This window comes from Mustela putorius, unplaced genomic scaffold (assembly GCF_011764305.1).
Source record: "Mustela putorius furo isolate JIRA1106 unplaced genomic scaffold, ASM1176430v1.1 tig00003974_pilon_pilon_pilon, whole genome shotgun sequence".
Lineage (NCBI taxonomy): Eukaryota > Metazoa > Chordata > Mammalia > Carnivora > Mustelidae > Mustela > Mustela putorius.
Genome location: NW_025422117.1, coordinates 11,687,800 through 11,712,268, shown reverse-complemented (window position 1 = coordinate 11,712,268; position 24,469 = coordinate 11,687,800). Strand labels below are relative to the sequence as shown.

The following is a 24,469-nucleotide window of genomic DNA, read 5'->3' as shown; positions in this document are numbered from 1 at the left end:
CTTGCTGGAGGTTCATCAATTTTGTTGATCTTTTCTAAGAACCAGCTTCTGGTTTTATTGATCTATTGTTTTGTGGTGGTAGTGTTGTTTTGTTTGTTTTAGTTTCTATTATATTTATTTCTTCTCTAATCTTTACTATTTTCTTCTATTTACTGGGTTTGGGCTTTGTTTGTTCTTTTTCTAGCTCTGTTAGGTAAAAGGTTACATGGTTATTTGAGATTTTTCTTGCTTCTTAGAACTTTTTTGAGGTGCTTTTGCTGTATCCCAAAGATTTTGGACCATTGTGTTTTCACTTCCTTTTCTTTCCATGTAGTTTTTGATTTCTTCTTTGATTTCCTGATTGACCCATTAATTCTTTAGTAGAATATTATTTAACCTCCATATATTTTTACACTTTCTAGATTTTTCCTTGTGGTGATTTCTAGTTTCATAGCATTATAGTCACAAAAGATACATGGAATGACTGATATTTTTGAATTAGTTGAAACTTGTTTTGAGGTCTAATATGTGATCTACTCTGGAGAATGTTCCATGTGCACTTGAAAGGAATGTACATTCTGCTGTGTTAAGATGGAATATTCTGAAATTGTCTATGAAATCCATCTGGTTCAGTGTTCATTCAAAACCACTGTTTCCTTGTTAATTCTGTTTCTATGATCGCCCACTGATGTAAGTGGGGTGGTAAAGTCCACTATTATTATTGTCTTATTATCAATTAGTTTCTTTTGTTTGGTATTAACTGTTTTATGTATTTGGGTATTCCCATGTATTGGAATAATTGTAAATATTCCAATATTAACAATTATTATATCTTCTTTTAGATTGTCCCCTTTATTGTTATATAGTATCACTCCTTGTCTCTTGTTACAGTCTTTGTTTGAAGGTCTATTTTGTCCTGTTTAGGTATTGCTACCCCAGCTTTCTTTTGACATCTATTTGCATGATAAATATTTCTCCATCCCCTCACTTTCAGTTTGCAGGTGTCTGTAGGTCTGAAATGAGTCAATTGTAGGTAGCATACAGATGGGTCTTGTTTTTGTTTGTTTGTTTTATCCATTCTGTCACCCTATATCTTTTGATTGGAGCATTTAGTCCATTTACATTCAAATTAATTATTGATAGATATGTATTTATTGCCATTTTGTTACTCATTTTTTGGGTTGTTTCTATGTTTCTTCTGCTCCTTTCTTTTCTTGCTCTCTTTTATGGTTTGTTGGCTTTTTAAAATTTTTTAAATTTTTTAATTTTTTTTTTTTTTTACAAATCTACACCTTTATATATTTACTTTTCATTATTTTTAAATCCATGATGGGTAAAGCATCACACGGATTCTGCGGCCAATGGCTTTAGCAGGCTTTAGCAGGTTGCTTCAGAATTTGGCATGAAGCACTGTTTCCATGAACATGAGTTACTTTTCTCCCAGATTACTCTGGTTTGGTTTGGTTTGCCATCAGGAATCACTGTGTTGTTCTTTGCTTTGTACTTGTGAGCACATCTCTTGCTTAGATAGAATTCCATTTCATCTTGAACATATACACCTTCAATTTTAAGAAGAGCTGTGTGTGCCCCATGGTTGCAGTGACCCTGCTTATAGCCAGCAAAAATGGCCTTGGACCACAGCCTTCCAGACATTATTTGGTATTGTAGGAGTCCTATTCCCAATAGACCTCCACAGGCTCCAAGATGGCAGAAAAAGAAAACTTTTTGGTTTTCTTTAGTGATATGCTTGAATTCCATTTTCTTTATTCCTTGTCACTCTATTACTGGTTTTTGATTTGTGGTTACTATTATATTATGTATAATATCTTCTGCACATGTCAGTCTATATCAAGTTAATTATTGCTTAGGTTTAAATCCATTCAGTACTATCCCTCATCCCCATATTTCAGTTGTATGTTGTCATATATTACATCCTTTTATTTTATAAATCCCTTGACTGAATTTTGAAGAAATTTCTATTTTTATAGCTTTTGTGGGGGTTTTTATTTCTTGTTTTACTTTTTATACTTTCCCTATGATCATTACCTTCCACTCACAGAGTCCGCATTACTATTTCTTATGTGCCTAGTTTAGTGGTCATAAATTCCTTTAGTTTTTGTTTGTCTGAGGAGCTCTTTATCTCTCCTTTTCCTCTCAATAATAACATTTCTGGATAAAGTATTCTTGGCTGCAGAATTTTCCCTTTCAGTATTTTGAATATATTGTTCTTTGCACTTCTGGCCTGCAAATTTTCTGCTTAAAAATCTACTGATATCCTTATGGGGTTTCCCCTTGTATGTAACTGTATTCTTTTATCTTGCTGCTTTAAAAAAATTTTTTTTAAAGATTCTATTTACTTATTTGGCAGAGAAAGACATAGTGACAGAGGGAACACAAGCAGGGGAATTGGAGAGGGAGAAGCAGGCTTCCCACTGAACAGGGAGCCTGATGTGGGGCTTCATCCCAGGACCCCAGGATCATGGCCTGAGCCAAAGGCAGATGCTTAATGACTGGGCCACGCAGGTGCCCCTGCTTTTAAATTTTTTTTTCTTTATAGCTACTTTTTGAAATTTTGATTACTATATCTTGGTGTGGACCTCCTTGCTTGAATTTGGGGGGCATCTCTGTGCCTACGGTATTTGGATATCTGTTTCCTTCCCCAGGCTGGGGAACTTTTCAGCTTTTATTTCTTCAAATAAATTTTCTGTTCTCTTATCTCTCTCTTCTTCTGAGATCTCCATTATGTGAATGTTATTACACCTAATAGAGTCCCTGAATTCCCTAAAACTATTCTCAATTTATATAATTTTCTTTCCTCTTCTTTGCTTAGCTTTGTTACTTCCCATTACTTTGTATTCCAAGTCATTAATTTGTTCTTCTGTCTCATCTAGCCTGCTATTTATTCCATCAGGTATATTTTTTATATCATTTATTGATCTCTGCTGGTTCTTTTTTATCTCTGTGTTGAAGGTCTCACTCCTGATGTCCTCCATTCCTTTCTCAATCCAATAAGTATATTTATGATCATTACTTTTAATTACTTATCAAGCATATTACTTATATACATTTCACTTTGGTCTCTTGCTATGGTTTGGTCCTGGTCTTTCATTTTGGAGATACTTCTCTGTCTCCTCATTTTGTCTGACTTTTTGTGTGGTAGGAAAATCAGCTACTTCTCTTGCTTTTCATAATAATAATTTTCATGAAGAAGAGCTCCTGTAGTGCCCTACAGTGTAGTGTCCCCATTCCCCAGGTCCTGGTGCTTCAAGGAGTGTCTCCTATGTGCATTTCATGTGCTCTTCTGTGGAGTCTTGACCTGTTTTTCTTTCAGTCAGTTGTCTACAGAGGCTCTCTTTGTTTTGGGGGGTAATGTTTTGTCCCCATCAGGGATAGGGTGCAATTTAACATGGGGAGCAATGGTGTTCTTGTGAAATGAGACCTGCCCTTTCCACCCAAATTGAGGTCCTACAAAGGCACACATATGGAGATAAGGTGTTGGCAGGGTTTGTGCTGGTCTTCGGGGGGAAGGAGGCCCATAACATAGGGACAGAGGTGAGTGTGACCAGGAATGGTAGATATGCCAAAGTCCTGGGTTGAGTGGGGGTTGGTACAAGCAAGTTAGGTAAGGAGTATCAGGAGGGCAATGGTTACTGCAGGTGGCCGTTCTTTGTGCTGGGAGATGGAAGAGGGAATGGTGCCTTCCAGCTTCTTTGTTCCTGGAGGGTTCTGCCCACAATCCCTGTCTAATAGGCCATGCTCTGAGATGAGCAAATGACTGTCCCTCCCATTTGCTCCCAGTGTTTTTAAAACTGCTTGTTCTGTGCTGTATCTGCTTGAACTGTTTGTCCTGCTGTCTCTTTGGATGGGGAGTCTGCTTCCTAACCCTTCCAGGCTCTCCCAGAGTCAAGCCTGTAGATGTTTAAAGTGCCAAGGTTTAAGTTTGATGGTTGTTAAGAACTCACAAAATTCAGCCCTATTTTCTTTCAAAGGCAAATATAATGGGAATTCCTCTTCCCCCTTCTTGGGCTCCCTGGTGTCAAAGTCTGTTTTCCATTTTTTTCTGCATTACAAGCTATCCTACCCACAGTGGAAGGTCATGGTCCCTATTGCTCCCAGACCATGTCCTTTCCCTTTCTACCTTCCTCAGTGTGGCCTCTTCACTACCTTTAGTTATGGAGTTTATTCTGCCAGTCTTTGGGTTGTTTTCTGTGTTATTTAGGCTGCTGTAAGTGTTATCTTACTGTATCTGTAGGACAAGGTGAGTTTAGTGTCCTCCTAGTCTACCATATTCCCCTCAGGGCTTCTTGGTGTAGAACTCTTGAATTACATAGTTTAGACCAAACCATTTGGGGATAAAAGCAAGAGTTTTATTTGACAGGTGAGCATGATATCAATCGATGTTATGAGTACTTCCAAAAATCTCAAACTTAGGCAACAAAAGCTAAAATAATTAAAATATTATGATAATCTTCCTTTATTACACCTGAAATTTATAAAGCAGACTAAAATACTGAGCATAATCTATTCTGTCATAATCTTCATTTTTTATGTTGCTTTATATTAAATTAGCATGTCTGTAACCATAACTTATTCCAAAATGATGCCAGTGTTCTATAGATGAGACACTTATTTTTATCCAATTTTTGAAATACTTAATTATTATGAAACATTCAGGAGCAACTTTCACACAGTTTAAAAGAAAGTCTTAGCAAGAAAAAGGAAAAAGAAAAAAATCAGCAATTCATAAAATTCTTAAAGGAGAAAAATCTAAAATTTCCACATAAGTTGCAAACTTTATATAAGTAATGGCTTCAGACACTACTACATCTTCACCAAATATTTATGTAAATGATGACATTGCCAGTGTAGAAAATGAAGCCGTGAATTCATTTCATTACTGTGTTAAAATATTGTTTGGTGGGGAAGGCTATACCAAATATCAGATTCTACATTTTGATGGAACTGGTTTTTATTGAAGAAAAATTACTTTGAATCACCTATAGATCCAAAGAGGAAGCTGAAGCTCCCTAAATAATGATCCAGGACATTAAATGACAGTGATGTTAGGCACAGTTTTCAATGGAGATTTAATTGAGCTATTTAAAATTAAGGTATGTATTGCTTTTGTTAGTGCTCTAGTTAAAATTCACATCAATTTAGTTGTTTGTTAAATGATTGATTGAATTTATTTACATAAGTTTTGTATCATATGCTCCTAACCTTGTTATATCCATAATTTTTTTTTTAATTTTTGTGATTTTTCAGAATAGGACACTTTATTTTTTAAATTTAATTTAATTTAATTTGTGTGTGTGTGTGTGTGTGTGTGTGTAGTGTGTGTTCCAAAATTTATTGTATATACACCACACCCAGTGCTCCATGCAATACATGCCCTCCTTAATACCCACCACCAACCCACCACTCACTCAACCCCCCACCTTTCTCTCCTCCAAAACCCGCAGTTTGTTTGGTCCACAATCTCATCATGGTTCATCTCCCCCTCCGATTTCCCCCAACTTACTTCTCCTCTCCATCTCCCAATGTCCTCTGTGTTATTCCTTATGCTCCACAAGTAAGTAAAACCATACAATAATTGACTCTCTCTTCTTGACTTATTTCACTTAGTATAATCTCTTCCATTTCTGTCCATGTTGATAACAAAAGTTGGGTATTCATCCTTTCTGATGGAGGCATAATACTCCATTGTATATATGACATATCTTCTTTTTCCATTTGTCTGTTGAAGGGCATCTTGGTTCTTTCCACAGTTTGGCTATTGTGGCCATTGCTGCTATGAACATTGAGGTACAGATGGCCCTTCTTTAAGAATAGGACACTGTAAGAATGTGAATTAAAGCATAAACACTTGTAGTGTATTTCATTTTTAAGTATCAGTCGTGGTGTCTAGGGACACAGTAATTTTCAAGCATATATAAAATAAATAGTAAAATTGTGAGAGAAATAAAATGTTTTATTTGTTCAAAAGAAATAATTAGATTAATTTTACATGGAGAAGAGTCAACTGAAGGTCAACAGACAGATGCACTGGGCGCCTGGGTGGCTCAGTTGGTTAAGCCGCTGCCTTTGGCTCAGGTCATGATCTCAGGGTCCTGGGATCGAGTCCCGCATCGGGCTCTCTGCTCAGCAGGGAGCCTACTTCCTCCTCTCTCTCTCTACCTGCCTCTCTGCCTACTTGTGATCTCTCTCTGTCAAATAAATAAATAAAATCTTTAAAAAAAAAAAGAGAGAGACAGATGTAGTAAATTTCCCCAAATAAGAATCCTTGTGAAATGGAAGAAGTGATCTCCAGTATTCATAAAATGTTAAATTAAGACCTATGTTTAATCCTAATGTGGGAAAATTTGAGGCTTAACACAAGAAAGGAATTTTTTGATAGATCAGTCTGGAGAATTAACTGTACTTCTCACAAAGCTATATTTCATTTTAATCTTTCAATTATATTAGGGAAGACAAACTGTGAAGATATTTTAGAAGCCACTCAGCCAATCAACAGAGTGATACTGGAACACATTCGAGGCACCTGCACCTTTGAGTAAAACAACAACAACAACAACAGCAACAGCAACAACAAAACCCAAAAAACTTCCTTGCTTATATTAGAATTATATTTTTAAATAAATTACAGATAACATCATAATCTATATACTCATTGGTCAGAAATACTAGGAAAAGAGAATTATGTCTACTTAAAACTGACAGAATTGACCAGCTCCATATTAAACAAATGTGCATATAGAAACATATTGTGTATTTTGAAAGAAAAGTCAGTGTGTGTGTGTGTGTGTGTGTGTGTGTGTGTGTAGACAACACTGATTGGTAATTCCAGTATCAGGTAATATTTTCCGCTGTTACATGCATGTTAGTGAAAAACCACTAATGCATAATAAATAGGACAAGAGCTATTTATCATCAGTCATTCCAATAGGCAATACACAAAATAATAACCACTATTTATTATACTGCTTTGTCACATGTTTAATTCTTTGATAAGTGAATTTTCTATTTCTGTCTATGAAATTTATTTTTGTTAAGAAATTGAAAGACTGCTTTTTAATTTTCTTTGAAAACACAAAACTGACTCAACTGAACTTCATCTGAACAGCTTTTAGAGATTAAATTTGAACAAATACAAAATTAGGATACCCTTCTAAAAATATGACAGGGAATTGAAGTTATATATAAGTCTCAAAATAATCTGACATTTAATTTCTTCCTTGATGGTAGTCAGTCACAAATGTTTTCTTTTTTACAAACCATTTTTAGTTCTTGGTAACCAAATAAAAGTATGGTATTGAAATCATTTTTATAAAGCTGTTTGTCTTACATTAATAAAACATTTAGATACATTTATTTGTGTAATATCTTTTCTAGGTATTTTCTTAGAGTGTCTATGATCATCCATGTTTTTGCATATTTTACTAACATAAACATGGAATCCAGAATATAATATTTATCAAAGCTTAATGTAATACTGACCACATTCTCCAGCAATATATCTATGTTATCATTTCTAATATTTCACATGACAACTTAATTAATGGATTTATACTTAAAATTTGTTTTCATATTTAACCTTAAAAATTCCTTAAAGCAGGGACCTTCATTTTTGTTGATTGCTAAATACTTTAGATTTGTTTGTTTATTTTTCTTAAGGATTATAGTTCACATTCACTTACTTGATTCACATCAAGTAAGATGATGTTTGAAAAATAAAACCAGAATTAGAACAATAGGTACTGGGTGCCTGGGTGGCTCAGTGGATTAAAGCCTCTGCCTTTGGCTCAGGTCATGATCCCAGGGTCTGGGATTGAGTCCTGCTCAGCAGGGAGCCTCCTTCCCCCACTCTTTGCCTGCCTCTCTGCCTACTTGTGATCTCTGTCTGTCAAATAAATAAATAAAATCTTTAGAACAATAGGTATCTATGTCAGAACTACAGAAATATCTCATAACAAAGAAATGGATTATAGTCTTTTCTTGTGTTAGTGAAATTAAAAAAAATAGTTAAATGTAATAGACTTTATCTTTTAGAACAGTTTTCATTTACATAAAAAATATAAAGATCTTACAAAATATTCCTATACCCCACATTCAGTTTACCTTATTAATTTCTTACACTAGTATTATACATTTCTTACAATGAATGAATCAATAATGATACATTATTATTAATTGAAGTTCACATGATGTTCTGATTTACTAAGTTTTTCTCTGGTGTCTTTTTTTCTGACCACTTTTAGGATTATTGCACTTCATCATATGTCTTCTTAAGCGCCTCTTATCTGTGACAGCTTTTTTTCATGTGATTCAACTGGACTTGTATAGGGATTGAGATCATGGAGGATAAGTGTCATTTTCATGAAATCATATCAAAATTGCTTTATATCAATATGACTTCACACTGTTAATGTTGACTTTGACCATTTGACTGATGATTAATTTATTTGGTAAGTTTCCTCAAGGTACAGTTCTATCCCCCTCCCCCAGCTCCTCTTGGTTTTCCATTTATTGCTATAAATATGGATTCACAGTTATTTATTTTATAATTTGGGTTATAATCCAGAGCTACTTTCTTTGTCACTCCAGTTGTTGGTAGCTCTTTAAATTGACTTTTGACTTTCTTCTTTGTTTTTTGTTGTTGTTATTGTTTTTGATATATATATTTTTAAGGGCACTACAACATATTTTTTTCTCAGTCCTAGAACCAAACATTTTTCCAAGGAGACTTTCATAGCTATTTCTTCAAAGAGCCATATCTCTTAGATCTTTTTATTAAAGAATGGTGTTAGAGGGGCAGCTGGGTGGCTTGGTTGGTTAAACGCCCAACTCCTGATTTCAGCTACTGTCCTGATCTTGGGGTCGTGAGATCAAGCCCAACGTCCTGATCTGCACTGGGCATGGGATCATGCTTGGGATTCTCTCCCTCTCCCTCTGCTCCCCCCCTGTGGGCTTTCTTCTGTCTAAAAAAAAAAAAAAAAAAAAAAAAAAGAACCTATGTATGTGTATATCTATATTTATATAGATACACACACACAAACACATACAGATTTCTGCAAATACTTTAATATGTAATCATCTGTATCTATATTAAGCTACATGAATTTATACTGATATATCCACCTCTAATATATTACCGCATGAATATTACCACACAGTCTACTCTCTTGCTTCTTTCTATCCTCTCACTCTAACAGTAAGAAACTTGGCCTTCAGCATCTGAAATTGATTTATTTGTTTAATTTCAACATTCCTGCAAAGCAATGTCAGAATTGTTACCCCATACACAGATAATAAACTTCAAAACTAGAGTATAGTGTATATGTACAGTCCCTTTTTCTTAGTCTTATAGACTCTCCTCATTTCTGAAGTTACTTAGGTCAGCACAATATTCTTCTACCCCTTTAGTGAGGTTTTTGTCATATTTGTAATACAGTTCAGTTGTTTTGTAATATTCGACATTCCCTCCTGGGATCTCTCCTAATCCTAAAGATTTCAAGAAATGTTAAATATTTCATTAGAAAATGTTCTGTTCCCATAGAAAACACTTTAATGCGTGCCTGCACAGAGACATAGCAGTTGTGAGTCTACATGTAGTTGTCAATTTTTTGTGTCAATGTGGGGGCACCTGACTGGCTCTGTCAGAGGAAAGTGTGGCTCTTGACCTTGGGGTCATGGTTCAAGATCCACATGGGTGTAGAGATTAGTTAAATAAACAAACAAACAACTCAAGAAAAACACCTCACTGCTCCCCTCTCCCCCCAAATTTTATATGTTGATGTGGCTTTGCTATATAGTTCCCAGTTATTCAGTCAAAAACTACAGTTGTGATTAAAATCGGTAATCATTTTATTTTAAGAAAGGCCTTGATTCCCGATTCAACCAGTTGAAAGGCCTTCAGAGCAGAACACAAACTTCCCAGGAGAAGAAGAAATGCCTGCTGTGGACTGCAAACCCAGCTTATGCTTCCTAGCTTTCCTTTCCTGATGGCCTGCCCTATAGATATTATACTTTTGTAGCCACTCCCAACATTGCATGGCCTTTTTCCTTGCAATTTATCTCCTCCTAGTTCTACTTCTCTCGTCACACAAGCTAAAACACATTGTGGTACCAGAAGAACATCTAGGAAAAAAATAATCTTTAGGATGAAGTCTCTCAATTGGCTCTAGGTTTTCTGGAATTATTTCCCTAATGTAGTTGGATTTACAGGAACTAAATACTGTATTTACAGTAGTAAAGTAAGCATTAGTAGTTCATAACATGATGTGCCAATAGAGACATATAAAATATTGCCATTGGATACCACAAACCGAATACAGAAAGGGTAACTCATGATGCTACCGTCAAACACCTAAATTCTGCCAAATTTTCTTTGCCAGTAGAAGCAGTCTTTCTTTCCCTGCTCAAGGATGTCAGTTTTCCATTGTGTGAAGAATCTTTAATCACCTCCCCTGTGATGGTTACATTGCAAGTGACTGGTGATTCTCCTCAAAACCTACCACCCTCAAAACCTGTCATCCTCCTCAGAGCCAAGACACCTTTTATTCTAGATTTATAAATAGATTCAAGTCCCAGGACACCCCAGAGGGTGTGTACACAGTGTATTTTACACTAAAATACTGCACATGCTTTCTAATTTATCGAGATAGAAATATGGGGACAGGGGCGCCTGGGTGGCTCAGTGGTTTAAAGCTTCTGCCTTTGGCTCAGGTCATGATCCCAGGGTCCTGGGATCGAGCCCTGCATTGGGCTCTCTGCTCAGCAGGGAGCCTGCTTCCCCCCCCCCACCCTACCCCCCGTGCCTTTTTGCCTACTTGTGATCTCTGTCTGTCAAATAAATTTTAAAAATCTTTAAAAAATTAAAAAATATTTTAAGACAAAAAAAGAAATACAGGGACATGTGGGGACATATATCATAAGGGTGTGGGCTCATGCTTCTCTTTTGTCAGTTCCAATTAGAGACCATATATTGGCTGCTCAATGGCTGCTGCGACATACATTAAAGATTTTTGAGAAAATACAGCTCGTTAGGGAGGCAAATATAATTATTAGCAACAAAATAATGCCTGTGCTTTGGAGATCACTTGAGCCAGAGTCCTCATGACCCAAACCAACTAGAATCAAGTCAGGAAATGATACCGAAGAACAACAGGATCACCAGCAGCATAACAAATCCAAGAGTCTAATAGCTTTTTATATGTGGATTCATTCATTCTTCTGTCCCTTTTTCATGTATAAACACTAACATTATTGCCATATTATATCATATGTACTTATAATATGTGTATAGAAATAAACTGAAAACTTTTGCAGTTATGGATTAAAGTCAAGGCCAAATATGATTTCTACATATATTTTTTAGGTCTGAGTTAGATAAAAATTACACCTATTCAAGAATAAGAAATATTTTAAAGAAAACATAGGTGTACTTTTTTTTTTTTTTTTGCAATTTCCTAAACTCCTTTGGAAAGAGGATAAGAAGTTATTACTCAAAGTTAGTTATTTTGAGGCCTACTGAGTGACAAGATACTGCATCACAAACTTTAGACTATTTTGTATATCTATTTGGACATTGTAATTCTGAGGCTTTCTTAAAAGATTCTATTTTCCTTATTTTGCATCCTAATTTACTTACTCTAAATTTGTTCTGGCAGTATTTTTCATTTTGCTTGCTAGGGAAAAGAGTAAAATCAATAGAGAATAATTTCCTAGTGAAGTCTTGGAAAGTTCTGTATTTGTTTTCTACTTTCATCATTTTAAATTTTGTTGTAACAGTAAGTGTGTATTTTCTTATTTATAAACAAAAGCAATTTGTTTAATCAACACTCTTATCAGTTTCATGGAGGGCAACAAAATGGTCAAACTTCCTACAGAGTTATTTGAATGTGCACTTCATAGTCTGGAATCAAAGTTAAGAATACGTGTTATCGGGGCGCCTGGGTGGCTCAGCGGGTTAAAGCCTCTGCCTTCAGCTCAGGTCATGATCCCAGGGTCCTGGGATCCAGCCCCGCATCAGGGTCTCTGCTCAGCAAGGAGCCTGCTTCCCCCTCTCCCACTGCCTGCCTCTCTGCCTATTTGTGATCTCTGTCAAGTAAATAAATAAAATATAAAAAAAATGAAATGTGTTATGCAATTTACAAAAACTTGCATTCATACATTTATTCACCTAACATATCTTTATTGAAGGTCTTACATTTACTGGGGAAATTGTATTTTAAGCATTTCCCAACTGTAATATGGATTTTGTTTCAAAAGATCTCTTGCAAATGTGGGCTAACCAAAAACACCTATTTGAAATTCAAAACGCCTTCTTAGTTTATATAAATAATGGGCTTTGCAAGGCTAACTCATTTAAAAAATCAGTAAACTTATTATAAATGTGTAGTTTAAAACAAAAGCAGGTTCAGCATTCTTCGTTCTTCTTTAGCATTCTAGCATTCTTCATGTTCAAAGTTGTGATGGCCTGATCTCAGAAGGGCAGACTTGTATTCCCACCAAATTAGCATTCTTTGTTTTTGATCCATTTATCTTATTCTCTGACCTACTTCGATGAGAAGAAAAGGCAGGCATTCGAGGGAACAAACACATACACACACACACACACATACACACACACACACACACACACACACGCACCGGGAAAGAGTAAACTGTGGATGAGCACTGCCTGGACAGCATTTCGGCTTAAGACTAATAAAAACAGATTATGCTTAAAATTAGTTTTAGCTTTACATATGGCTTCTTCTCTCATCCTTCTCCTCGTGGAATTGCCATCTTTTAACAAAGGATTCATAATTTCTGTTCATCTGTCAAACTTTAGCTTTATTTTCCTCTTTGATCATTCTGTTGCCCTATGTAATAATTAAAAAAAAAACCAGGCAATTATTCCCACTCCTATAATTTACCTACCAAACGGAAGGCTACAACATAGCAGCATCTTGGATGGCACAGTGATTTGACATTGGGGTCCAACTAGTTCAGCCCTAGCATTCCTATCGCCAGGGCTTTCTCTTCTGCTTTACTTAGACTTACCACCACCACCTACAGTGCATTCTCTATATGCCTCTTTTTTTTTTTTTTTTTAGATTTTATTTATTTATTTGACAGACAGAGATCACAAGTAGGCATAGAGGCAGGCAGAGAGAGAGAAGGAAGCAGGCTCCCTGCTGAGCAGAGAGCCCAATGTGGGGCTCCATCCCAGGACCCTGGGAGGTTTTAACCCACTGAGCCACCCAGGCGCCCCTCTATATGCCTCTTCTTATGTAGCCATTCTTTTGCTACAATTAAAGCAAATACAGTAATAGGTCAAAACATTGGGTTCTGACTTCTTCAAATATAACTAAAATATTGTTTGTGCCCTAAAGCATGCTTATGATATAAATATGATAAAACTGTTTACAGGGTGTTTTAAGATATATCTTAGGTTGCAGAAACACCTTAAAGTATACCTTTTAAAGATATAACAGAGAGTCCTCATATACCTCAAATCCAGTTTCCTCTATTATAGTTATCTTAGAAAAATATGGGCATTTGCTATGATTAATGAGCTATATTAAAATATACTTTCTTCAGATTTCTTTCATTTTTACCTATTGTCCTTTTCCTATTCCAGGATCTCAATCAAGATACCACATTACATTCAGTCATCATATCTCCTTAGGCTCCTTTTCACTATGACAGCTTTTCACACTTGTTTTGATAACATGGATGGTTTTGAAGAATATTTGTTAAGTATTTTTAGGGTTCTGTGTAACAGAATTTTGTTTCATGTTTTCCCTTTATTAGATAGGAATTATATATTTTGAGAGGAAAATAATAGAGGTAAAGTGCTGTCTTCATCATAAAATATCAAGAGTACATAATATCGACATGACATGCTACTGTTGATACTGATGTTTATCACTTAGCTGAGGTAGTTTGTCAGGTTTTTCGACTGTGTAGTTACTCTTTTTCCCTCCTCCATACTGTACTCTGGAAAGAGCTCACTATGCAAGAGAGGCAGGCACAGAGACAGAGGGGGAAGCAGGCTCCCTGCTGAGCAGAAAGCCGGATGTGGGGCTCAATCCCAGGACCCTGGGATCATCACCTGAGCCAAAGGCAGAGGCGTTAACCCACTGAGCCACCCAGGTGCCCCAGACGGGCACTTTCTTGTTCCTACATACATATGGCATTTCCTTGGTGTGTGCACTGAGTGAGAAACATCTCACTTTCTTCCTCGTATTATAAAACCATCAATTCAATTAGGGTTCTACTTGTGTTATTTTATTAACCTAATTACCTCCTAAAAGGTCTGTCCTCACCCATGGATAAGGCTTTAATATATGAGTTGGGGAGGGGCAAGTCAGTCCATAGTATTGCTTATTTATTCAATACATTATGCTTATATGGACATGGATATTTATTTTATACTTCACCTTATAATCCAATAAGACTTCACTTAGTTGTTCAGATTTGACCAGTGGAGGCTTATTTGCTTGGCTTATGTGTAACTAATATTATCTAATATTAACATTTATTTTAATTACTCCTAACTGAAGAATTGGTAAAAAAAAGTTTATCTCTACAAAAATAATACAACAATATCTTATTTTTTTTAAGATTTTATTTATTTACTTGACAGAGAGAGATCACAAGTAGGCATAGAGGCAGGCAGAGAGAGAGAGGAGGAAGCAGGCTCCCTGCCGAGCAGAGAGCCCCGATGCGGGACTCGATCCCAGGACCCTGAGATCATGACCTGAGCCAAAGGCAGCGGCTTAACCCACTGAGCCACCCAGGTGCCCAACAATATCTTATTTAATATGGTAGATTTTCTAGGTAATGTTAATTCTGTCTATATTTTGTCCCATGATTTCCTTATTTCAGTCATTACAGCACAGTTTCCCTCTTTATATGTGGTTATTTCTTATTGTGATATTGTTACTGTTCTTATTTTTTGTTATTATTATATTATTCCCCTCCTCATCCTCTTCTTCCTTATTCTGCTTTCTCATCTTCTTTCCACAGTTTTCTAGGTTTTCTGTCTTTACTGTTACCAGACAGATGAGATTACTGGTTTCTTTTCATTCTTATCTCCCTGTCCAATATAGGAATATAACTGGATTTTGGCAGTTGCTTAAGGTTATCCATGTGTATATAAAATATATCTAATTTCATGACCACTTACTTAATAAACATTCTACCAAACAGCTCCTATATTATCAACCCTTTCCTAAGACAATAAAGTTTTGAAATTTCATGCTCTTTTATATAATGTCTTACCATCATATCAAACTAAAAAAAGAAACATGTTTGTCATAAGGACGCCTGGGTGACTCAGTCACTTATGTGTCTGCCTTCAACTCAGGTCATGATTCCAGGGTCCTGGGATCAAGTTCCACATCAGGCTCCTTGCTCAGTGGGGAAACTGCTTCTCCCTCTGTCTGCCACTTCCCCTGCTTGTTCATGTTCTCCCTCTCTCGCTGACAAATAAATAAAATCTTAAAAAAAAAAAAGAAGAAGCATGTTATAAAAATGATGTTTAAGCATCATGTTTTCTATCCAAGCATTCTCAACATATATAGGTGAACACAGAATGTTTGACTTGTGAAAGAACTTAAAGAAGGATGAAGAGTTGGCACCTTTATTTTTAAACAATTTAATATGTTGGTCAATAAGCTTACTATATGTATGAATTTTGAGCTTGTAGTGAAATTTGTATTGAAGTTATATTTTGCCTTAAAATAGTTTTCTGTGTTTGAAGTTTATATTGTGTGCAATTTTAATGGGAGATAATTATAAGAAGAAAAAGGTATGAAAAATTAACAAATCTGGTACAGAAAAAATGAAAAAATAATGATTATTATTTTCTCTGTTACATTATAATATGTAAAAATTTAAATCACACAGGTACCAATTACCATTTACCTCTTAGATGCAAATATTTCAGTCTTTTTAAATGTATACTTTTTTAACGTAAATTTTAATCTTTGAAAATTATTTTTGTATCTTGGGTAGGAATGAAATCAATCATAATTTTTTTCAAAATTATTAATAGGACCAAAGGAGCTTTGATAAACAATGACAATAATGACCACTTTAATCTGAAATTTTCTATACATATTTCAAAAGCAATACACTTATTTATAAAAAGATTTTATTTATTTATTTGACAGACAGATACCACAAAGAGGCAGAGAGGCAGGCAGAGAGAGAGAGAGGGGAGGAAGAAGCAGGCTCCCCACTGAGCAGAGAGCCCACTGTGGGGCTTGATCCCAGGACCCGGAGATCACGACCTGAACCAAAGGCAGAGGCTTTAACCCACTGAGCCACCCAGGTGTCCCAGCAATACACTTGAATAGAAAATAAGATGCATGTGTACATACAGACATGTAGGCACACATATAGACACCTTCACACACCGATCTGCTCTCCATAAAGCCAGATGATAGAGATGACAGAGCATTTCAAATACTTATATTTAAACATTCCACAAACCGTAGTACAGCATAGTACTGGAAAAAATAGCTAAAAGAGAGAAAACAGAATTAGCAAGGAGTCTAACTGTGACTTAAAATCACTTACAGAGAGAAAATGCTGATACTAAGTTTAGAAATACTTGAAAAGAATTTTGGTATATCAGTGGAGTGACCATAGGGAAGTAAGTTTAAAACGCACATGATTTTGATATCATCTTTTCAAAGCTATTGCTCTGGGAAAAAAGAATGTGAAAAGGAAGGACTGGTACTCCTTGATAGAACAAAGTAAAAGCAAGTGGGGCAAATTTATGTTGCGCAAAACAGAAAGAACAACAGTAAGAGAAACTAAAGCCACATAATCCTCCCCAAATCCACAGAAATTAAAGGCATCCATTAAAGAAATTATTCTTTACTACACTAGAAATAAAGTCGCTTTTGAACTAGGAATCTGCTCTAAATTTGTATAGTGTATACACATGAAACAAATAGAAAATAAAGGCCTAAATGTTTATAAAAACTCTATTTAAAAAAACAGAAAAATGGGAATAAAAACACAAGCTGATAAAATGCCCCTTATGAACAAACAAAAATAGCACAATGAAGAAAACAAACAAAAATCCCTGATTGAATTAAATATTTTCCATAAAACATCTGGATATAGGTAAAATCATGTTGAATGATAAATATGAAAACTGAATGCAGAAATGTTTAAAATAAAATAGAATGAAAAGATCATTAAGTTCAGAAAGGTAATGGAAAAATAAAAACCATAATAGAATTGAACACTAAATTATAATTATCTTAAGGGAAGCAAGAATCAAATAGAAATTTAACAATGGCTATTGAAGGAAGGTAGTAAAAACAATACAATATAAATTCAAAACAAATGCAATATAAATACAAAATAAAGTAAATATAATATAAAGTAAATAATAAAAAAAAGAAATAGGGGCACCTTTGTGGCTCAGTTGGTTAAGCGACTGCCTTTGGCTCAGGTCATGATCCTGGAGTCCCGGGATCGAGTCCCACATCAGACTCCCTGCTCAGCAGGGAGTCTGCTTCTCCCGCTGATTTCTCTCCTCTCATGCTCTCTCTCTCTCTCTCTCTTTCTCTCTCAATAAATAAAATCATTTAATAAATAAATAAATAAATAAATAAATAAATAAATAAATAAATAAAAGAGATGCCAGAGAAGTGGTCGAAGTGACAGTAAGGCAAAAGGACTCTAGTATATATAATGGAAACTCTGAAGAGAAAACGAAACAAAACAAAAAACTGAACAAAGCTAATATTTAAAATCAAAAATGTAAAAATCTAGATATAAAATAACCTAAATGTAAATATTGAATGACTTTGAACATATCTAAGAAAGCTGGTTTAAAAATCAACTTTAAGACATATCTTTATAAACAATAACATTAATAAATAAAGAAAAAATCCACAGGTTCTCCATGTGAATAAAATCCAAGTTACTTGCAAATACCTGAGAATTAGACTTGCATCAAACGTCTCATGAGCCATGTACATAGAAATGCAAAAATGCAGAAGCAATTTCAAGAAAATTAAGGGACTAAACTACGAACAAAAAATTATATACCTCTCTAAGCTGTTTTTACATGCAAGAAAGCAGCTAATATTATATTTCTTGAGGATTATAGAAGTGGCTGGACTTTATTCAAGCAAGAAAAAATATTGGCAAAATGAAGAATAAATAATATTTAAAATACTTATTTGTAGATATAAGTTCTAGTGAAGCTGAGAGTGAGGATATAATAATGGTCCTTTACAAGTGATATTTACTGACAAAGTAAAAATGATAACTAAAATATGAGAAGACATGAGGTAATAGAAGAAAGAACCCTAAGTGTATTGATTATGATAGAGACAGTAGAATAAGGCAAAGTATATCAATAAAAACTGAGAAATATTAATAAAAATATTAATAAAACAGATGATGCCAGGCATTAAAATGGTATACATTCACATTCACAATCAACTAATATACTGAAATTACTAGCATTTATAGGTTTAAAGGACATTTTAGCAGAAGGAAAAATTGTATCATGTTAAGAAGAAAACAGTGAATACAGTATTAGAAGCAAAATATTGCATCAAGAAGTGATTTGGCAGATGTGAAATATATCAGCCTTGTGAATAAACATGAAGATTAAACCACGTGTTTAAAAAATTCAGATTGTCTCACAAAGAGGGAACCAACTAAATGCTACTTCTAAGAGATTTACTTAAAACAAGGTATTTTTAAAGTGAATAAATAAAGACAAGAGAAGTAAAAACAGGAAGAAAATAGGCATTGCTATTTAAATATCAGCAAATAGATTACAATAAAACAGGATTAAATATACAAAGAGGTATGCTTTTTAATGTTAAAAGCCACAGTCCACAATGTAAGCAACACATATCTGATACATATGCACCAAGTAATACTGCAGTGGACATAATAAAGCAGAAAGAGGAAACAAAAAGAGAGAGCAACACAAAAATATCAGAAAGGTGTAACACACTACTCTTGGTGAACTAGACAAAGTAGACAAATAAGAATATAGAAGAAACTTAAAATGTAATTGATAATTAGACCTATGGAGACATGTAAAATTTTGCCACCTGATAGTAGAGAATATACTTTGTTAAAAGACCAAATGACATATTAACAAAAATTATCAAATTAGATCACAAAAAAAATCACATTAGTTCATTAAAGTAGAAACTCTTCCAACAACCTTCTCTGATCGTAATTATTACATCTATAAAGTAATGCAAAAAATATTTTTATAAAGCTCCATTTTATTAATTTTTTAATTAAGCAACTCAAGGATGAAAAGTGAAAAACACAATTTCTAAAAAAAATAGACTACATTAAATTTTATCTTATAAGATATATTTATAGTGATAATTAGGGGGAAATTAATAATCTTGGATCTATAAAATTGTAAGAAGGAAGTAAAATTAATTACTTCCAATTAATTGAAATAATTTTCAATGATCTAAAAATGAAAACAAAACAAAAACATACTAATCAACATTTTACAAGCCTAAATGCCAAACCTTTAATAAACATAGAGCCCCTTAATTGTTTTAGAACACCAAAAAAGGAAGGAACTTCCAAAGTTTTCCTATAAAATAAGTATGACAACAATAGCTTTACTGATAGCATTATCAATAGCACATGGATAAGAAAATTATAAATCAGTATTTCTAATGAATGTTTTTGGAAAATTTCTTAATATAATATAAACAATGAAATATAGTAGAAAAATGATACATGATAAAGGGTAAAAATTATTTTAGGGATATAAGTTTCAATTTTCAGAAAATTATTACTATAATTTACTGTATTAATTGGCTAATTGTGAAAAATTTATCTGTGCGAAAATGAAATTCTATTGAAAACTTCATAACAGTTCATGATTCAAAAAAAAAGAAAGTGTTGGTTGATGGATACTTTTGTATTACAATCACAGCCTATATTTTTAGTATGAAAACTTGTGTCCTCCAGTGGAATTATGGATCTAAATATTATACACACACACACACAAAGAATAAAATGAGTAAATTCGTTATGCTAATCTGAATGGATGGAGACATTTTTAATAGTATAAAATCTAGAAGACATAAAATAAAATATTAATAACTTCAAATTAGATTTTAAAATTTGGAGCATGGAAAAAATGCAGCAAGAAGTCAAAAGGCAAATGATAGTGAATACACAATATAAATATATAATGTTAGTTACAAACAGTGTGCTTGGGTAAATGGGAAGACAAAAAATTTACCAAAAAATGGGAAGATATAAACAGTAATTAACCAAAAAAGGTATGAAAATCACCTGTGAATCTTTCCTATGGAAGATTTTCAATTTTGCACATTACTAGTGAAATAAAAATTAGAAGAATCCTAAGCAACTCTTTCTCATCAATCATAATGACCAAAAATAAAAGCTTGATAATATGTTAAGATGGGAACCAGACACTCTCTCGTACTGTGCTTTGGAAATTCAAAATGTTTTAACCTAATGAATATGAATTTAACCACACTTAATAAAATTGTATGTGCTTTACCTTTCAATCCAGTCATTTCCAACAATAGGAAAATATATCTGCACAAGGTTATTCAATATTATTTGTAAAATAGCACAAAAAAAAGCATAGAGAATGTGCTCTATTTTACATTGAAAGATGGAGGAAATAAGAAAACATTCATTTGTCCACATACTTTGGCAAAAATAAATACAGAAAAGATAAACCAGAAACCAGGGGTAATTGGGGACAAGGTTGAAAAGATCAAGGGTGAGGTACACTCCTAAAAATAGTTCTTTTACTACATAATTTAAAATTATATATGAATATCTTAATAATAAAATTAGTATAAAGTAAAATACAAAACAAATAAAACTCTAACATGGACAGATGTGATATTTAAAAATGGTGTTGCTCTAGTATGCAAACTCCAAGTAAAATTCATCTCTATAGGATGCTGGCTTTCATTTCAAGGTTTGTTATTTCATGTTGTATAATTCTTCATGTTTTACACTGCTTAAATCTTGAGGTACTGGCTATATTTATAATATGTAAGGTCTGTGATGGCTCAATTGAAGAGAATTCTGGAATTATTTGATCCACTAGTACCCTAAGTGTTCCCATCATGGCTGACTAAAAGTAACACTTGGCACATTTCATTGAAACTCTCCTTCAAAGTGTATAAATACAAGCACAGTACATATAACAATAGATTTCACAGCTCTATTAAAACTGCTCTGTACAATAAGTTGTTTACCACAATGACTCTTTAAAACTTTAAAGTCTGAGTTCAGATTCTAAAAATATGCACAAACTTTTATTATTATGCCTATCTGCATAAATGTGTACTGTTCTCATTTTTCCACTATGAGGATAGAGGGTGCATAAATTCGGTTATATTTGCAAACCTCAAGTCAACATTAAAAATGATAAACAATATTTCTGTATTTGAAAATGGCCTTGTTGAGGCTGAGAAAGAACCAGAGGCAATTAAATGCTTTTTATTTTTGTCACTTCTTAATATAAGGCTTTATTTTTCATCTCTGTGTATAATATGGGAATAAAAATAAAGTGAGATAAACTGATATTAATGAAGCCAGTAAGTAAGTAGTTAGAGGTGAAAAGTTCAACAATCAATAGAAAGCTCGATATCAAGGGAAAGGGAATATATGGCAGTGAATGGTTATCTACATATTAACTCAGAGGAGTAGAATACATTAATAATACCAAGAGCTGGTTCAGTTTTCACATGAATTTTCCTTTAGATTATACCAAGAAGCTCCATTTTATCATCTTGGATCTTTCCAATATGTATGTTTTGTTTTGTTTTGTTTCTAAGTCAGGCAGGCAATTGTGTGAGAGCAATTTAACATTTATTTGAATGTTAAATTAATGTTCAAATTAACATTTATTTGAACCTATCAAACTCAACCTTCTGTTCTCAATGTCTAGATACAGCAGGGCAATGGTAAAATACCTTTTTCATTTCACAGAACTTAGAAGGTAGCGTAAGTAAAAACACCAAGGTGCCAGAGCTGAGGAGCACGCTTTAGCCCTGTACTTTAGAAAATGCTTAGCGGATGTCTGTTTTCAGCTTTGCTAAAATCTGGAAGCAATTGTTTCTGCCAAGAAAAGATTTTGATTGCATACACCTATCCTTTACTTAACGGCTTTAATTTGTGTAAACTGTCTCTGAAAAACCTGCAACTCAGGAAAAAAAAATTAAATTAAGTACAAGTTTTCATATTTCCATATTTCCATAGTTACAGACAAGATGCACAACAGAACAAAAATATGTTTATCCTTTATTCATATTAACATTTTGCTCATTTGCTTATCTATAGCTCCCTCCCCAACACACATTATTTTTCTGAATCACATAATAGAAATGTAGACACATAATCTAGAAATACTTTAGTATATTTTATGCGAATGTTTAATGCAATCATAGGGCTAACCAGAATCAATTTGAGAATGTAGCATGCAACAGTGTAAATACTGGGAGATATGTTTCATAGTAGCTAAAGTAACAGTCAACCACATTAATATAATACTTCTCACATAAATCTGGTCACTTTGAAAGGTGGCAGTTACACATAGTAACATTTCTTTTTTTTTCCAAGATATTTTTGGTTTGTAGTGAAATTTGAATGTTCTGTAAACTTAAACAGGCCTAAGAACTTTACAGGATTGTAGATAACTCCTAATTCTGTCCCCATTATTAACATTATTAAAACTGAAATCCTCCTGTGGAATTCTTACCTCTGGTGCACTCATTTTTTTCTTTGTGGTTTTCTGACCCAGTATTGTTTTCAGATCTGATGAAGCAGCAAACTCAACCTGTATAATTTTTGTACTTCAGTTACTCACAGTCAGCCTTATTTTCAAACAGAGTTCACTTACCTACATCCCAGTGGACTCATGGATTCCAATTGAATTTAATGAGTTAGAATCCAGTCCCATTATTATTTTGATGCTCAGAATGTTCCATACTTAGTCCATGGAAAAATTTTGGACTGACTTTTCTGACTTTTGTTATGGTCCAATCACTCTCTGAGTTCTTATTTTCTAGTACAAAATATATCCCAGTCTCCCCTTATATTTCCCAACTTACCACTGCAACCTAAAATTTCTTCAAAGAATTCTGGTTTCTGGAAAACAATTTTTGGAAACTAAGATCTAGACCTTCGTGTGCTCATTGTTATTTTAATGTTGCCTTACCCACATCCTTAGGTGGATGAAATGAGATTCTTGCAAGAATGCACGCATGCGTGCACACACACACACACACACACAACTATCTATTTAGCAACATCTGTCAAAATCAGTGAGCATACTGGGACACATGGGTGGCTCATTTAGGCATCCAACTCTTGATTTTGGCTCAGGTCATGTTCTCAGGGCTATAAGATTGAGCCCCATATCTGGCTCTTCATGGGGCAAGGAGTCTGCCTCTCTCCCTCTCCCTCAGTCCCCCTTACCTCCTGGCACACTGTCGCTCTCACTCTCTCTCTGCCTCAAATTAAAAAAATAATAATAATTTTAATACAAGTGAGCACACTAATTTCTCTAATTCCATATTTGTAACTGCCTCCCTTTTTCAGGCAAGGAAAATATCAGTCTCTCCTTTTTCTCAATATGTTTACTTGTTTGATCTGTTTTGCAATATGTAACCGAGCACTGGCACAGTGTATAGACACTATACTGGACTCTGACAGCCCCCCAGTGAGTCACCACTTCCATCATGCAAAAGTCTCTCCCTATCAATTCCAGATTGGAAAAATGCATGGATGCCTTCCTCCTCAAACTGAGTGAACACCAACACCCCGCTCCTGAGCTTGTACGCCTAACCTCCATGTGGAATCACCAGCTCAGTACTAGACTCCATGCCAGTTTGTGCCTCTGAACACTGCCACCTATCCCTGTATGGATGCCCTACTATTCACAAGAGTCCAATACCCGTAATGCTTAATAATTATTAAACCACATACTTTAGTTTCAGAAATCATATTTCCTTTGAAATTTAAATTGATTGATGACTCTAACACTCTTTACAATTAGAATACTTAATATTTACTTAAACATTTTTAGAATTTTTAAACACTTAAAAGAAAAACAATAAAACTACTATTAAAAACTGATTAGTACTTGGGTTGCTTCCATAATTTGGCTGAAATAAATAATGTTGCAATAAACATAGGGGTACAAATACCTTTTCAAATCAGTGTTTTCATATTCTTTGGGTTAAAAACCCAGGGGTCGAATTACTGGATCATATGGTAATTCTATTTTAAATTTTTTCAAGAACTGCCATACTGTTTTCCACAGTGGAAGCACCAGTTTGCATTCTTACCAACAGCACAGAAGGGTTTCTTTTTCTCCACAACCCAATCCTTTTTCTCCAGTGATAGATGAATGGATGAAGAAGGTGTGATAATTGTGTGTGTGTACACAACACACACTCGCAATGGAATATTACTTAGCCAA

At 34.3% G+C, this 24,469-nt stretch overlaps 1 pseudogene; it reads right to left on the bottom strand.

Moving 5' to 3' along the window:
* Positions 1–1,297: 1,297 nt before the first annotated feature.
* Positions 1,298–1,632, bottom strand: LOC123389466 (annotated as a pseudogene).
* Positions 1,633–24,469: the final 22,837 nt, after the last annotated feature.